The 18,043-nt window shown below is 41.0% G+C and overlaps 1 protein-coding gene across 2 annotated transcripts in view; it reads left to right on the top strand.

Moving 5' to 3' along the window:
* The first annotated feature begins 1,346 nt into the window (after positions 1-1,346).
* SLC6A1 (solute carrier family 6 member 1) overlaps positions 1,347-18,043 on the top strand; it is an 82,636-nt gene continuing 65,939 nt past the window's right edge. The window contains exon 1 of one of the 2 annotated variants that reach the window (XM_079967294.1): positions 1,347-1,799. The gene's annotated coding sequence lies outside the window, so the exon portion shown is untranslated. Of the gene's footprint in view, positions 1,800-7,346; positions 7,368-18,043 lie in introns of those variants that run through there. The other variant, XM_079967295.1, reaches the window with a different exon arrangement.

Here is an 18,043-nt window from a genome sequence, read left to right on the forward strand (position 1 = left end):
AAAAGCATGGTATATATGCAGTCATTTACTTGGAAATAGGTCACAGTGAATTCAATGGAACTTCCTCAGCTAAGGGTTGCAGCTTTAGACTAAGAGTAAGTCCCACAGTTCTTCTACGCAGGATTTATGTTTTGTTTGAATGATTGGGTTGCAATCTAGGCAGCCCTATCAAACACAGTAGGAAGTAGCTTCTAGTAAACAAGCAGTTATTTCCAAAAAAATATCATCCTCAGCACTTCACTGCCTAGAAACTGTGCCCAGGGAAGAGATGGGAGTACCAGCCACTACCTCTTCTTCCCTGCTATATTTGATCAAGCACAATCAAAAGGACTGGGCAAGAAATGGTTGCAAGGAGAGGCCACTGCTGCTTCTGATTGCTCACTTGCCACCTTGTTCGCAGAAGCTCTCTCTGCTTACTTACCCTTTCTCTTTCCACGACATGGGTGGGAACGACTAGCACCTGAGTGAATGAGCGGGTGGGTGAGCAAAAACTTGCCACCATCTCAACTGGCCTTCTGTTCCCCTCTGGGTGGGAAGGATTTGCTGTGCACAGAGGAAGAGTGCAGGAGGCGACTAAATGTAATGGTTGCTCCTTGCGCAAGCAGCTGCCTTTACTTACTTGTACACCTGTTTTCTCCCTGTGGACAGAGGTGGCATCTCTCTCTCTCTCTTTCGAGGCCAGAGGTAGGCAACGTCATGCCCTCAGCATCCTTCTTGGGGGCTTCGCATTGTTTGGCCACTGTGGGAACAGGATACATGGGCCTTTGATCCAGCAGGGCTCTTCTGATGTTCTTATGTCCTCCAGAGGTTGCTGAATTTCAGCTCCCATGGGATGGCTCAGTTGGTAGAGCACAAGATTCTTAGTCTGAGGGTTGCGGGTTCGAGCCCCACATTGGACCATAAGATTCCTGCATTGCAGGGATTTGGACTAAATGGTCCTCACAGTCCCTTCCAACTCCATAATTCGATGATTCGATGACCATTGGCCATGCTGACTGCTGCCAACAGAAGCTGGAGTCCATGTCAGCCAGGCCAACCTTCTCTCCAAGCTACCCAGAGAAACAGCAAGAAATCAGCTGATCTCTGCCCACTGGCTCACCTCTTTCTTGGTAGCACTGTGAGGCGAGCTGCCCAAGCTGGAGAGCATGGAGAAACTTTCTGGCCAAAGCATTATTATTATTATTTTGAGGGCGCAATTGGCGAACCTAATAGGCCTAGCAGTCCCTTCCCTCAGGTTGACTCATGGCCAACCTTCTCTCCCGCCTAAAACACTCCTTGTCATTGGCGTCGCCTGGCTGCACAGGAAGCTGCCTCAGAAAGAGGAGGGGCGGCCCGGGCAGGTCCTCAGCCAAGCGCCGCGTGCCAGACTTTCCACGCCGCCTCCCCGACCAGGGTCAGCAGCACCACCAGCCCCGCTAGCGCCGCCCAGCTCTCTCTCGGCGGCTGGACGCGGCGGGCTCGGCTGCGCCTTAACTTTACCCCGGCGCGGGGCGGGCTTTGGCTACTTTGGCGGGAGAGGCGGAGTGGGGGGTACGGAGCCGCCCGGCGGCAGGTGCGGGTCTCTTCTGGCGGGGGCGGGGCCGCTTCGCCGGGCTCCTCGGAGCGGGCTCGCGAGCGCCTTTGTGTCGTGAGGGGAGAAAGGAAGAAGCCAGAGCCGGGAGACTACAGCGGAGCAGCAGCCACTGAGCAGCGGGCGCCGAGCTTTAAATGAGCATTCACACCGCGCGGGGAGAGCAGCGCGGGCTGGCTCGGACGGAGCGCGTGTGGAGGCAGCGAGCGCGTCCCCTCGGCTCCAGCAGGTAGGTCGGGCGCCAGGAGGAACGCGAGGCTGGGGGAGAAGAAGAAGAAGCAGCAGAAGCAGAAGAAGGGGCAAAGCGGGAGGTTGTCTGAAGCAAGACAGCGAAGAAGAAAGGCTCTTTGGCGGGCAAGGGAGGAGGGGGGAGGCTCCGAAGAGCCAAAGGGAAACGCTGCTAGCGGGACAAGGCGACAGGGAAAGAAGGACCCGGAGCGGAAGGGACCGCTATGGGAGTTGCTCGGAGGCTTGGGGAGATGAGGGTCCAGCCTGGGATGTCAGTGGTCAGGGTGGAATGCGAGGAACCGGAGGGGCTGGATCGAGCGCCAAATGGTGATTCTGATCTGGAATCCTCTGTTTAGTGTGCTCTGGACAATGTTTTGGAAAGGGTGGTTCTGCCCTGGTCACTATTTTGCATTGCCCCCTCCCCATCCACACCGTTTCTAATTTTCCACAGAGGGGGTGGAGAATACTAATGATTTGGTTTGCGTTGCTGGTGCGCGTCTTTGGCGCCTCGAAAGGATGGGCAGGTAAACCCAGGCGCGCAGCTGTGGACACTTTCGCCCAAACGGAAGCGAGCGTTTTGCTGCCCACCCATATTTTTGTTTTATCTAGGTCGCCGTCTTTCTACCTGTGGAATCTACCTGTCCTGGACAGATACACTGTGCTGTGCTTTAGTGTGCAAAGACTATCTCAGCAGCTTACACTTCTGAACTTAACGCTGTAAACTGAACAAGATGCCACAATTCCACGTTGTGGAAATGTGTGTGGTGAAATAACCATTGGTGTCTAACTGGCACAGTTTGCTACTGTGTACATAGAGCTTTCTGAAGCAGCAACAAAACGATGTTTGAGGTTGTGTGTGTGTGTGTGTTTTTTAAAAAAAAGTCTTGCACGAAACATTCACATTTGTATAGTTTGAGCAGATGGGAAAGCCTGGTGAATACAAGAGGCTATAAAATGTGAAGAAGGTGGATAATATGCACAGGTACCCAAGTGTAGGCTGTTAAAGCGTAGTAAGGTTGTTGTAAACCATGTCTGCAATCCTATACACATTGTCCAAATAGTAAGCCCTATGGAACTGAATGGAGCACACTCTGGAGTAGGATCTATGGAATTGTACTATAGATGGAGCCAGCCTTTTCAAAATATAATTGGATCTGGCATAACCCTTCATCAAATTCCATTTTGATGACTATGTCTTAAGTTTAAACAAAATTAGGTTTTCTTAGCATGCAAAACTCTTTTATTCTTGTGCTTGCCCTAGTATAAAAAATTATCAGACACACTCTGAGACAATATTGTGTTGCCAGCTGTGCCCAAAGATTTGCCTTTTCTCTGTGCTGATTGTTGGCCACTTTGTGTTTGCTTCTCATTTGCACCCTGTCATGTTGCCTTCTGCACAGTGATATCAGCAGTGACACAGAATGCTTGAGATGCTCCTGAAAGCCAAGAGCTTTGGTAATGAAGGTCAGTGAGCAGGCATTTACCTAATGTCAGCAGAGTCATTCTTGTTCCCAACTTATCCCTAGAGGCAGAGTTCTTTAAGGTACTGAACTCCAGCCTAACCTAAATTTACCTGTAGATTACTGAATTGCAGAACTCTCTGGACATAAACATACAAGACCCTCAGCGAAACTGATGTACTGCGTTTCCCCCTTTTCGTATAGGCTGCATTTATTCAATAGTCCCATGCTTTGTTGGGGCTACCTATCTAATTAAATTCAGTGAGAGTTCAGTGAGTAAACATGCAAAGAATTGCAGTGCATTGTAACTAAATAAAGCATTTTTAAAAAACATTTAGCTTGAAACCTTTCTGTTCTGTTGAAGTAGCCAGTCTGGGCAGATAAAAGCAACATTAATAAAATGGCAGCGTCAACTGGAACCACTAAATTTATATTCGAATGAGTTGATAAATGCATTTTAATGAACCTAGTCAATAAATCATTATAAACATCTGGCAATGATTCAGACAGCTCCACATTATTTCTGTTTGAATTTGGGACAGAAGAATGAGATAAGAAGTCAATGAAAATGTAATTACCAGTGGCATTAATATTTTTCTTAAATGGAATGTCAGGAATGTTAAAACATTTTATGCGTTGATTCAGAAATTATCAGTGAAACAATAATGGATGTTGCATTGCATTTGTAAATGGAGTGGTGTGTGTTTCTTTCATTCAGTGGAATATATTCATTATTTTTTCCCATTGATGTTGCCAGTCTTCCAAAATAAATGGAAATTTCAAATAGAATTGAATAAAAACAGTCAAATTTAAAATTTACATTAACAACCTTTGCTTTTATGTAATGTCTAATTGAAATAAGCAACTCATTTCAGTTTTAACAGTGAAAGGACAGTGGAAGTTGCTTCTCAGTAGACATGTATAGGATTGTATTGCCAATAGGTGAAGCATCACATATATTACCAATGTAACAAATGTCATAGGGAGTACAGAGACCTTTATTCCAATCTTTTCTGATAATTTTTCATTAAAGCAGTCCATGTCATCTTCACCAATGAAGGCTTAACTAGGATGATGTGAAAATTAAAAATAACTTTTTCAAAGAATTGAGATGTTTCAAACCAACATGGTTGAAGTTTGATGCAGAATTAGAATTCTGAATGATAAAATAAATATATAAAGCATTTATAAACCAGTTCATATTGTAGTTAAGAAGCTATAATTTCTGTTCACTTTACATATTTGCTCTGCTGCAGTGAAATTTATTTAAACATCCTCATAAGATGCAAGCAAACTTTAAAGGAAACCAGGTCAGGAATAGATTGCGGGCATACAATCTATGCAATTTATGTCCAGAAATAGCTACTAGATACAATATGACAAACTTCTTTTCCATGCACAGATCAGTTTTCTTTAGGGAAATATATCTTTAAATTTTGCTGTTGCAACAGTCAATTGCAATATGGTTTGGGACCATTTTATATTAGAGTATATAGCTGTCTAGAGACCAATATTGATCTAGCCAGAGTTGAGCACTTTTGAATTCCACTTATTTCAGTGGCAGAGATTTAGGAAGGCATACTTTTAATTAATGGATCTTAAAACTGCTTAACTGTAGACTGATCATGCTAATAGCTCATTAATTTTATAAGGCTTATTTCCAGTACAGAGCTCATATGTGAGTGAAAATATGATCCTGAGCACAGATTGGTGCTTAAATAATACTGACTTCTGGATTCAAGCATACTGTTGATGGGATTACAACCAAAACAGTTTAGAAGATTAGTTTTCGGCAAATAAATCTATTGCTGTTTTTATCATAGACAGCAAAGTAACTTGCCCTTGGATTGAAATGACATACAAAACAAATATCTGCAACTGGATAATAAACTTCAATGAGATATTCACTGAAAATTTTGAATAAGACCATGGTATGTCTTCAAAGTCCGGAAAAAGACAAAAGATCTGAAAGAAATCTTTACCATAAAGTTAATAAGAACAGAACCTTTTCCCCTGGCTTTCTTTTATTCTTATTGGGTGGCTTCTGATAGCTAGAGGCAATGAATTACTAATCTTAAAGCAGATGATGTCATCACATTCTTCCACTTGATTGATCATCAAAATAGGACAATAATGGGTTCTGAAGTATATGCCCCATCCCCTTAAAATTACTCATTCCTTGCAGGGACTGCCTGTCTTGTAGTGCTAAATTTCAAGTAAAAAAGTCAACCTAATATGTAAATAAATGTGTACATTCATACATTTAAGAATAAAAGAAACAATGGGATTTAAACGGACAGAAAACTGCATGATCGTCCCTCTATGTGTGTGTGTGTGCGTGCGTGCTGTAGATATGGCTTTCGGAGAATGAATTTTAAGCTCTAATTGAAAGAGGTATGAATGCATTGGGCATTCTCGTTACATTTTGAACCTATTTTTCAATAAATTATTTTAAACTGGTAGTTTTCATAAATGGTAAGCAATTCACTCTTGATCTTGTTAGCGCACCTAGGCTAACAGGAGATGACTAATTCTCTTATTGACAAAGCTAAATTAGTTTACAAAAATGATATAGGTTGAACGGTGAGCTGAATTAACATCCAATTACAATTATAAATAATATAAAATTACAAGAGATGTTACATCAGTTGTCTATTATGACATCTATAATTTCAAAAATAATGCTAATAATATTTCAGGCCTTAACCCATTTTGCTTACTTGGGTGTAGATTTCAGTAAAAACTAGTGCTGGGTGATGATAACATTTTAGGTGTTATATTATGGGAGAATTAAAATGGGCCTTATTTTACTGATACAATATTAATTTGCAGAGCTTACAATGCATGGTAGCTGTTGATCTGATCCTTCCATATTGAAACAGTATCAGCAAATGTGGGATTATTCTGGAATGGAAAGAGAAAGGAAGGAGACTCAAAGTACGTAAGAGAGAAAATTTAAAGGCTCATTACAAAATTAAATTGTGGCGGTAGACTCTATTCTGGCCTGTCTATGAAATGCCTGGGACTGATTTGGATTTTGCAATTCTCCATTTGAACTTTCCTGTTTTAATTTAAATTTTCATACTTTGTGAGCATTCTATTGTACAGCAAAACAGAAGATTATCAGGGGTTCATTTACCAAAATAAGCATAATGAGTAGACAATGATTGTAATGTAAACATTACCTTTTGAACTCAAGGAGGGTATATGAGAAGGAGGGGTCTATGAGAGAGAGAATAATGAGGAGGGTGTACTATAGACTCCTCCCACAGGCAATGGTCACAGTGACCAATAAATAGGTTTTTACTAAAGTAATACACATAGGCCTCTTTTCAGTTCAATCATTTTTAGCAGAGATCATTGAAACACATGATGTCTCCAATGATCATTTGATGTTGTATGCACAAAGATAGCAGATTAGATGCAAGTTAAAGACATCTTAAATTGGAACTGACACACTATAAACAACTAGTACAGACATGTTCTTAGGCTCTGCTCTCGATGCTCTCTGCAACATCACCTCAGTTCACTTCACTGGAACTTGTGTTGAAGAGGGCTATGCATTTACACTGAAACAGGATGACAACCTAGCACCCAGACTCAAAGCACTACGCATTGCACAAAGCAATTCTGAAATATGAACCTATTTTTGTACGACATTTTCCTTTGAGCCGAATTGGTAGCAAAAGGTCATTGTATTTCAGAACAGAATGATAAGCCAATAGCTTCACAGTATTTTTTGTGATACGTCTTTCAGATAGATAACTATTTTAAAATAGATCTGCATTTAAATCATTTTATGTCTCAGCAGACCTTGTTTGTTTAGAGGAATCCTTTAAAATCATAGAATAGCAAAATACATTTTTTCAAGCTATTTTAGGAATGAAAATTATTCAGTTATGAACATTAATAATATTAGAGGATTAAAATGGTTTGAAGGTGTGATCATTAAAGCTTGTGAATATTTTCGTATGGTAAATTGGTAAGACTTTTTAGATTTTGTTTGATTCATTCAAGATGATTAGAGACAGAAAACTCAGATGGCATAAAACTGGTACAAGCACCATTTGCAGAAAGGAGGATTAGTGTTCACATCCAATAAGATCAAAGTTAGGGTCAATATTTTGCATTCTTTAAATCTGATAAATGGCATGGTTTGTTGACGCAACATTTTAATTGAAGCCAATAATTTGAACCCTGTGGAGATTTACAGAAGAGATAGTCAGCTGAACTGAGAGCGTTGTCTCTTGTAATGTTAGTAGGTTCCTCAATCTGTAATTGTTATAATCTAGGAGAATTTGACAGGCATGCTTAACAAGCAATGGGTAATAGTGATACATGCTTGACCCTATACATGTAAACACTTACAAGCTGCACATAGTAAATTCTTAATATAGTAATATTAAAACCCCTCTGGAGCTCACCATATATACTCTAAAACGTAATTCTTCATGGAAAAATCTCTTAAATATTGAGTTAGTATTTAATTGAAATGCTCATTTAATATTTTTTCCTTGGAGTTTTTTTTTTTTTTTTTTGTTCAGTTATTGAATTTAATAAGTGGTATAATTTTCTGGCTCTTGTATGCATAATGCATTATGAAAATGCAAGTTGAAGGCAAAATGTGAATTTGAGTTCTGGGCCTTCTGGTGAATTTTAGGCAAGCACCAATGATATTGCTATAGTTAGTTATTCCTCAGTCACATAGGCATATCTGGTTGAATTTTAGAATCCCTAGTATGGTGAGAGTAATTCTGAGCCTGATTAATAAGCAATTATTCAGTTGTGGCTTCTTGATTGCTTGAAGAATGACAATGAAAAAGTCATTATTGTGACAGAATTCATTTTGGAAAGACAAGGTCAGTTGTAGCCATGATTTAAGAAGCCAAAAGATGAGGTAATAATATCTTGTGGCACTGTAGTGATCTAATGATGGGAGACAAGACACACTGCTATTATATTATATAAACCTTTCAATATTCTAAGGAAGGCATACATGCAAAACTTGCTACAACTTTTTTAGCCAAAAGAATACAACCTGTATCAGTTGAGTAGGCTGAATGTCAAAATACAACTAAAATAAGTTAATAGGTCACCTAACATCTAGGGAAATGCTTATTATATCAGAATTAATTGCATCGGGTAAAAAATTCCAAGCTATTTATGATCTATTGCTTTTCTGTTGATTGAATTTAAATGAAAACTTGCAGTTTCAAAGTGTTAGGTGTTTTTAAAGTCTTGATAAATCAAATAAGCTTTTATTTCATTGGAAGTCAGAAGCAAAACTATACAATGGCTACATGAGTAAAGTTGTATCCAGAGCCAGGTATGCCTTGAGTTACTATAGTAAATTTCAGCTCCATACTATTAACTAATGTCATGTTAATTTCCTTTTTAAATATATGTATGTCAAACATAAGGTTAATTAAAGTTAATGGAGTTTTAATACTTACTTTTATGGGCCAGTAATTTAACATGAATGCAAATATATTTATAAGTAGACTGGGGGGGGGTCTATATACTGTAACAAACCATGGGGACCAAGAGCTGTCAGAAGCTACTCTGCAGAGTAATGGCATCAGGTTGAGGGTATTTTGGAAATACTAAATTTAAGGATAAACTATAGACATTCATTTTTATGCTACATGCTTGATTATACTACAATCTTATAATCTCTTCATGGGGAGCATGTTCTGTTGAACTTAATTGTATTACTTTGGAGTAAAAAACTGAAGTACGCATACTTTAATGTCCTTCCCACTGAAATCAGTTGGATATTGTAAAATAGCATTTTTCTTTATTAAGGTATGGTCTTTCCTCTTGATACTTTTTGATTTTAATTACCAGCTTTTGATATGAAGGGAAGTGCTGGTGTTCAATATGCACCAACACTGTTGAGAGCAGATATAGTGCATTATTTCCTCAGTCAACTCTACTGGCAGTATCTGTTGAGAGAAATATTTTTTGTTTTCCTTAGCAATTTAAGATGCTGAGAAGGCCTCCATTCATATGTAGAATGAACATGAAACACTATATACCTTTGTCGCTTGTATTGACAAATGCATTTTTCAGCTTTGCAGTTGAATTTTACTTTCACTAACAGTTTCATAATTTTAGTTCAAAGTAAGTTTTCTTAATGTATTTTCAGCTGTAAAAATAGAAAAACTAAAAAATAGAGAAAATAAAACTCAAAAGGACTTGAAATTCATTCTTATAGAAATTCAAACATGCCATTTATACCTCTATTTATATTTAATTTTTATAATAAAAGGGATAAATGTATAAAAGTGTTTTATAATATGTGCATTTATATGTAATCGAATATTTTAAAGAGGGGAAAAAAACATGAGTTTTCCCTTTAAAGTGGCCATTATGTTTTTGCTCTGGCAATGCTTATATCTTCTTCGTAGTCTTTTCAAATGAAAATGTAGCAGGATTGGTGCATCTGTTCCATGTTTTTTCAGTTGATAATAAAGCGAAGTTGCTAGTTTGTGAAATCACAGAAGTCTATTGCAATTTTAATGCTGAAATATAAGAACTGATTGAGAGCATATTTTAAAGCAGTCACAATTATGCAGTGACTTCCTTGCTAGTCCATCATTTTTTCAATTATAATACACCAACTCAATTTTCTTTCGATACAACTTGCAAACAAGCATGTAATGAGTAGATATGGTTGTTTTTATTACCAGAATAGTCTCCATTTGATTGAATGCTATTTTGCCACCAGATTACTTTATCGTCTTTCCTTTCAAGTGAGGCTGAGAATAAAATGTTGTTACTCAGAACATTGGGATTTTGATGGGTTTATATAGCAAAGGGACACCCTTTAACCTTTCTGCTTCTCCTGAGTTCTTTAAGTCATTTTGAGATATTTTTGGGTGACACCATATTCTTCTGGATCCACTACTGTCACGTGAGGCAGAGATGGCACCAGTAGTACAGAGTGCTTTCCTGCAGTTGGTGGCCCAACTACAACCCTATCTGGACTGGGGTAACTTGGCTACTCTAACCTATGCTCTGGAAACCTTAGTACTGAACTATGGCAATGCACTTTACCCAGCTGCCTTTGAAAACAGGTTGAGAACTTTAATTAATGCGGAAAGCAGCTGCCCAGCTGTTTACAGGTTTGAGACAAATAGATCACCAATTCTGTTCCCGTTACACAGGCTGCCCCAGTTCTTCTGAGCCCCATTCAAAGTCCTGGTCTTGATAGCTCAGGACCCCAGTATCTTATGGGATGCCTCTTCCAATATGAATCTACCCAGATCCTTAGATTGGCATTTGAGACTCTGCTGCTCCTCTGAATAAGGCTTGGAGGGTGGTGACAAGGGAGAGGGTCTTTTCCATTGTGGTTCTCTCTGTGAAATGCTCTGCACAGCTTGGGCTGCCTACTACCTTCCTGCCTACTACCTTCCCACAGTGGCGTAGCATGGGTTGTCAGCACCCAGGGCAAGGCAAGTAATTTGCGCCCCCTAACCCATGGATTTGCGCCCCCTAACCCTAACCCCCAGATATTGCGCCTGGTGCGGCTGGCCCCCCCTGCACCCCCCACGCCACGCCACTGCCTTCCCAGGCTTTTGAAAGACAAGAGTGGAGTTTGTATCATTGTTAGTGTGTTGTGAAAGTTTCCTATTGCTGTTATGGGGACGATGTGTGCTTTTTTAATGTTGTATATGGTATAATATATTTATGTCTATGTTTTTACATGTAAATTGCTTGGAGACTTTTAGGTAACAAGTAACTATTAAATAGATTATAATAATATTGTTACAGTATTGTGTGGGGAAGAAGTGGATAAAACACAACAACCATTTATCCATGTATTATGTAAATATCACCAAAAGATAGATGTTGCTTCAGTATGTTGAAATGATCATGAGGTTTGCTTTGCTGAAGAGGCTAGTACCAAATGAACTTTAAATTATATAAATGGTTTGAGATACTGGAAGAGCAATGGGCAAGTATGCATTTTTTATAATATTGTGCATTTCTCCTTTCCAGTTGCTCACAAGCGAATAATTGTTGTTTTCCTGTTGTTATAAATACGTATCTGCATTTTCCTGTGTTCTGTTCATAATGCACAGTGGAGGGCTCCCATTGTACACCCTAACACTGTGGTAAATTAAAATCATCATCAAAATGAACGACAAAGAGTTATATATTCAAAAGGAAATGTAAATAGTAAAAACATTCCCTCTTTGTCTTCAAGGCTGATACATTTAATGGGTTCTTTTCAAATGGTTCAGCGTTACAAAGAGCACACTACTGAGAAGGAACTGGATTTGAACCAGATGCTATCCCCCCCAAAAGGTGCTTCACAATCTATGATGTTCTTTCCTCCGTGTTCTTTCTAGGAATACAAATTAATTCTCCTTTGTTCAGGTGCCCACTTAATCTGATTGGTTTGGCAGACAAAGGAAGTAGAGGTGTTGCCATTTCTTCAAGATCCTTAGTGGGATTCTCAGCCTCGACTGGGAACAGGGACAAAAAGAGAGAGGCTCAAAGCCTTCCCTTGTGTAGAGCAACTGGATTTTCCCTTTCACATTCTCTCTTCTTCTCTGTTCTTTCACATAAAGATCAAGCATGTGTATCCGAATGTTCATGAGGCCCAGTTCTTGATACATTGATTTAAACAGAGAGAGAAGCTTGGCAAGATACAATGTTGAAAAACAGGGTCAAAATCTGAAGTGACTTACTGCTTCTATTTTTAAATAACTCAGTACACTTAAGTTCATGCGAGATAAGAAGTAAGATCCACATTTTCAGAAAACAATCTCCACTTGATCCACTTGGTGCTTAAAATGCATGCCATTTGGTCAGTTGTGGTTAAGAGTGCCATGGTATTCAGCATTTCACAGATGAAAACATGGACACTGATATGACCTGCTCCCATTCTCACACCAAGGATCACCGCCTATGGCAGCCCTCTCCTCCTTACTGAAGGCTTTCCCCCATCAACTATATTCTGTATTTATCTATCCCCCACAAGCTCCTGAAAGAGGTATTTTACTAACCTGGTCATAACACTTCCCCTTTACTATCAGAGTAGCAATTAGAAGGGGATGCGGGTGGCGCTGTGGGTTAAACCCCAGAGCCTAGGACTTGCCGATCAGGAAGTTGGTGGTTCGAATCCCCATGATAGGGTGAGCTCCCGTTGCTCGGTCCCTGCTCCTGCCAACCTAGCAGTTCGAAAGCACGTCAAAGTGCAAGTAGATAAATAGGTACCGCTCCGGCGGAAAGGTAAATCGCGTTTCTGTGCGCTGCTCTGGTTCGCCAGAAGTGGCTTAGTCATGCTGGCCACATGACCCGGAAGCTGTACGCCGGCTCCCTCGGCCAATAAAGTGAGATGAGTGCCGCAACCCCAGAGTCGGTCACGACTGGACCTAATGGTCAGGGGTCCCTTTACCTTTACCTTAGCCATTAGAAGGAGAACAAGAGAATGGCAGTTCACGTACTTTTAGACTCCTCTACACACGTAAGAATGAGGTGGCTATGTTATTCTAAATCACTATGTTACTCCAGGAAGTAGTTGGAATGTAGAATTTTCAAATGCCCTCCCCTACATAAACATTTGCTGCGAGAAAAGAACAAGCATACCAGCAAGAAAGTCTACAGAGCCCAACTCTCTGCCTGCTATTCTTGTTTCTGCTTACAAGAAGCTTTTGGGTCGGATTCAGCATCACACATTGCAGTTTGCCAGAGAAAACAATTCCCCTTCTCCTCCCATGTACTGTTCTAGGGTTCTTTCAACCCCCCACAGAGCCAATTTGTTGTGCAAGTGGAAGCCTTCACAGAGTGCTTGTGCTGACAGGAATCATTAGGTGAATCCCACCCTTTGTTTCTTTATTCTCAATTTTTTTAAAAAAAGGTAATCCCCACGCCCCCACCCTCTGAAGCGGTACTGGCCATCTTCCCACTTCATTCTGTTGCATGGGGCATCGTATATTCATTTCACCCTCTCCCCAGATGTAATTTCCCCAGATATGTGGCAAAGCAGGGCTGAAACCTGAGAAACTCTTAGTGCATGTATATGCACACCAATGACATTTTTAAAAGGTATCCCCAACATCTCCCCCAAAAGGCAAAATTTAGACAAAATGGATAAGGGGACTAGAGAGAGGTACCAGAAATTGAGGATAGTTGCAGAGCGTGTTACACTAACATTTTGATAATTTAAGAAATAGTACAAATTACATTTGCACATGGTTGTTGATTTGAAAAAAAGATCATGTATGCAATTACTGCCAACATGGCATAAGCATATAAAATGCGAAACTTGAGGGCTTTTTACACAATATGGCTGTGAATGCCAAACCTTATCAGCAAAGCCACTTCCGGGCCTGCCCAGGAGGTGGGGTTGCGGGCGTCACGCCCACCCCACGTGAGCGGGGGCTGGCGCCAGCCCCCGCGAGACCAGGGGAATCCTCATCGGGCCGGCCCCCCCAGCCAGCCAATCAGCTGGTCGGCTGGGGGGCGTGGCTTCCACTATTTAGGGCCAGCGCGGAGGGGGCTCGCCCTCTTTTCGCTGGCTCGCCCCCACGTTTTTCCCACCCTCCCTCCCTTTATTCGGGTTTAGGCTCAGGCAGGTCTTGACATTGCTATGGACTTCGGTCTGTCGCCGCAAGGGGCATGGTAGGAATTTTTCCCAATTGGCAACTTCGGGCCTTTTGGTTTTTCGCCTACCTCGTAGCAACTCGTCACAACTTCTCGGCATTGGCGGTAGGCATTGGTAAGAAGGGGTTAAGACGATGTGTGGGGGTGGAGGAACGCCATCACCTCCCCCCAGCGAGCGAAGGGTGGTCCGTTAAAGGACCCCGGGGGGCGTGGCCCTGTCCGAAGCCTATGGAGGTGTGGGCCAAAGGCACGCCCCAGAGCGGTGACCCGGGGGAGCTCCTAGTCGACGTGCCTCGCGGGAGTCTCCCCCGATATAAGGTTAACCCTTCCCCGTGTCTCCAGCAAATGGGCTGGAGCCGGATAGCCGTTAGGACCAATGCCTATGCCAATGCCTCTCATTCCTGAATTCAATAAAGTTGTGGCCTAATTCGCCCAATTAACCTTACATACGGTGTCTTGTGTCTTTATTTATCCTGGTGGGGGCGGGAACTCGCCACGCAACACATTTTTTTCACAGCATAGGGACAAAAGTTCTTTGGCGTTGTGGATGTGTAAGAATTAGAACAAGTCAAGCAAGTTCACAGCATGTTGTTTGAACTGCTGCCTTTATATAGCAGCTGTATCAGATGAAGCAGCCCTGAGGATGAGTTTGTAACCCATTCATAGCAGTTGCAACAGCTGATACTCTTTGATGAATCTACCTTTGCATGGCCACTCTGAATTTTATCTCCATTGTTTCTGAGGCTACGCAAGGCCTACTGGATTCAAGGGCAAAACACTGGTGTTTTGGAACTGTGTATGCTTCATAGGATAATCCAATACACATAAATTCTAGTGGGTTGGATCCAGACTTAGTAACGGTTAAAGAAGACCTAGTGAAATGACTTAAGTTATAATAACTAACCTAAACCATCTATTTCAATGGCTCTATGCTAAGTATGCAATCCACAACCCGACTAGGTAGTGGGGTTCTTAACAGCAGTGGGGCCACATCACTGTCTTGCTGGTCATGCTGTAATGGAATTGGTATAACAGTTGGACCCAGTGTCGTCATGTGAAAGCAAGAGCTAGCTTGGGTCAGCTTAGCTCCTTGTCCTACCTGCTGAGTTCAGTGAAGCTTACTTCTAGGGAAATGGATATGCAGTTAAAGTAGAGCTGAAGTATCAGAGTACCCATACTATAGCAGTTTAGGTATGTTTCGGAAACAGACATTTGAAATGTGACATTTTGAATTTTATACATTTACTGACAATTTTTAAATGTTCAAGGGATAATATAATACTTTTTGGTTCCACCCCACCTCTCACTTGATTCTTTCCTGTCCATACTGTGACAGCATTTCACTGGATAACTGTGAGAATGCCATGGAGTCTGGCAGTAGCTGCATACCAGCAAGAGTGCTATCACACAGAAATGGCCCAGGCATTTTAAATATCGGGCACTGCTGCTGGATTTGCTGTTTCCAAAACACAGTATGGGGAAATTCTAACATACCTCTTCCCATCTCAGTCATCCACATCCTAGACAGTTATTTCACAATGCAATTAGCTCCTCCAAGACATTATCCACCTTCCCCTACCTGTCCAAGAGAAGAGGCAGAGATTTTGCAACATGCAACAGCATGTTGTTGTCAGCCTTATTGAATTCCATAATGGATTGAGGGTGGTGGCCTTGAAAAGTATTTCAAAATCATGTTTTCAAAAAAGGTTAAAATGGGTGTTTGGACCCAATGTCACTACAACATTGGGTTCAGCCATGGCCACCAACACTTACTGTGAGCCATTAATCTACTCCAAGCTGGACTAGCACCTTACGCAGCATAGGAGTGCCACACAAACCCTTGCACAGCAAAGAAGCACCGTGCATGGAGGCTTTCTTCAAGGTCGGGGAAAATTAGAGAGGATGGGGGGATGCTGTTAGTTCTGAGCCTCATCCTTAAGCCTTACTGAGTAGGCTGAACTGCACAAGGTGGTGCTCAGAATGGCAGCTGCTGCTGTGCAAGCTTTTATTGTACTACAAAGCACCAGGAGTGGGCTGTTAGTTCCTAAATCCTGTTTAGTGTACAAAAATTGTTTTCCTTATAAAACATCCATCATTCTGCCTTCCCCATAACACTGAGTGCACTTGCAAGTGCGAGGATAAATCTAGTTCAGAAACCACTAGATGATTTGTCAACGGGTGCTTTTAAAAAAATAAATTGCACTATTTATTTTCTGCTTGAAATTCCCTAGTTGGTGGCTAAAGGAAATTCTCTGTTGATCCATATGGTGCATAATGAGTTTGTTGTAGTGCTTTGATGTGTGAATGCTTAGATATAACAGAAGGATAAGGGCACTTACTGACTGGGAAAGCTTTCCGCAAATGTTAAAAGGATGGCTTGTGTCAGACAAATACAGATTGAATTGTAATGATTTTTAATTTAATAATGGCAACATCCACTTTCACAATTTGAGAGATAACATTAAAAAGGTAGAAATCTATCATTTCCTAGTTGTATCTTTTATGAATATATTCATCATTTACCTCTCAGAAAATACAATCTGATAGCTGCAGCAGTGGCTAATTAATTTTTCACTGCAATAGGTGTGCAATGAGATTTTTTTCTTCCAGATAATTAGTAAGTACTGTAGCCCTGCTCTGCTATTAGATTCACTCAGACAGTTATTCATCACAGGAACTCAAGGTCTGCAGTGAACTGTCACTACACTTATCTGGCTTAATAAAGATAGTTATATAACAGTTGCTTCCCTCTAGCTGATTGAATTTAATTTCCCAAGCCGCCACTGGCTTATAATGCTGAGTGTCGATCTGCAAAAGTGTTTCTCCCCTCTCCTCTGTGCTTTTCTACTTGCATCTGTATTTGAGGGTTATTAGCACAAACCAGCTCAGAGTGATGGCTTGGACACCAGAGAGTCTAAAAGCCTCTAATAGCCATAATAATAGAGTTGGTTGAAGGATACTGGTTGCCTTGGCAACTGTGCACGTGTCATACAAGATAATATAACTGCGCTGGTAGTGAAATCTGCACTGCATTTCTATTCCAGGAGTTTTCTGCCACGTTGTGTTTTACACAGCATCCTAAATTTCTGAGCAGACAAATAATGTAGTTAGCTAAGTTAAGAGATTCCTTTTTACATAAACAAGAAGCCTTCTGTTGTTTTCATGAGTCCATAATGTTTGCCAGTGTGGCGCACAATCCAAAAGCTCACATCTGTGTCTGCTTGTGTGTCAGGAGAAGTTTCTTATTTTTCACCATAGCGTCCACACCTCAATCCATTAAACAAGGTGTTTTTAAAGCTCCCTAAATATTAGGCATGGGACTAAGAGAAATGGTGTTGTGTCAAGCGCACGCGTGCACACACACACATGTGTGACGTGCAATCTGTTTGTGCATGCAAATGAATTTGCTGAATTGTGGCCTCTAGATCTCAAAGATTCCTGTTAAAATTATATTCTGTATAGATCACAGCTTTGGCACAAAGTCACATAGACAAATAAGAATGGTAAAATTCTTCATACACCAGAAATGGTAAAAAAAATGTATTAAAATTCCTGTTTAAATAATAGCAATAATAAACACTCAGTGCCTTTTGAATGCTCAAATTGCATATTACAATAATCTTTGAAATATGACTCTATAAAAAGGGGTGCCAACTCTTTTCTGCCTGTGGGTACGTTTGCGTTCCAGAGAAATCGTCATGTTCCCCTGACGTGTTCTGCAAATCTCCTGTCTCCAGCTGTAACTCCATACACTTTGATTTGGCTTGGGAGAAAGTATTTTATTGGCTTCTTCTCTCAAGACTAATGTCAGTGGTGGGGACAGGACACTCAAGGAAAGGCCTCTGTGTGCAGTAATACATTGGTGCCGTGTGCTCTGTAAGGTAGTATTTATTTGAAGATGATGGGAGAATTAAGGTAAAAAGATAGTGGCTTGCCGAAGGCAAAATTGTGAGTTTGTCGCTGAGATGAGTTTTGAAGTAGTTACTTCACAGCTCACTCTCTTAACCACATTATAACAACTCTGTTCACAGCCTTAAAAATGATATTAGATGCTACTTCAAAACAACTCTATAAGACAGTTTAAAGACTGTGAGCTTAAAGACAGTGACTTGAAAGGCCGGAGGCTCACAGGTTCCCACCAAACCCATCCATTCAAATAGACCAATCC

Source organism: Podarcis cretensis, assembly GCF_951804945.1.
Source record: "Podarcis cretensis genome assembly, chromosome: 2".
NCBI classification, from domain to species: domain Eukaryota; kingdom Metazoa; phylum Chordata; class Lepidosauria; order Squamata; family Lacertidae; genus Podarcis; species Podarcis cretensis.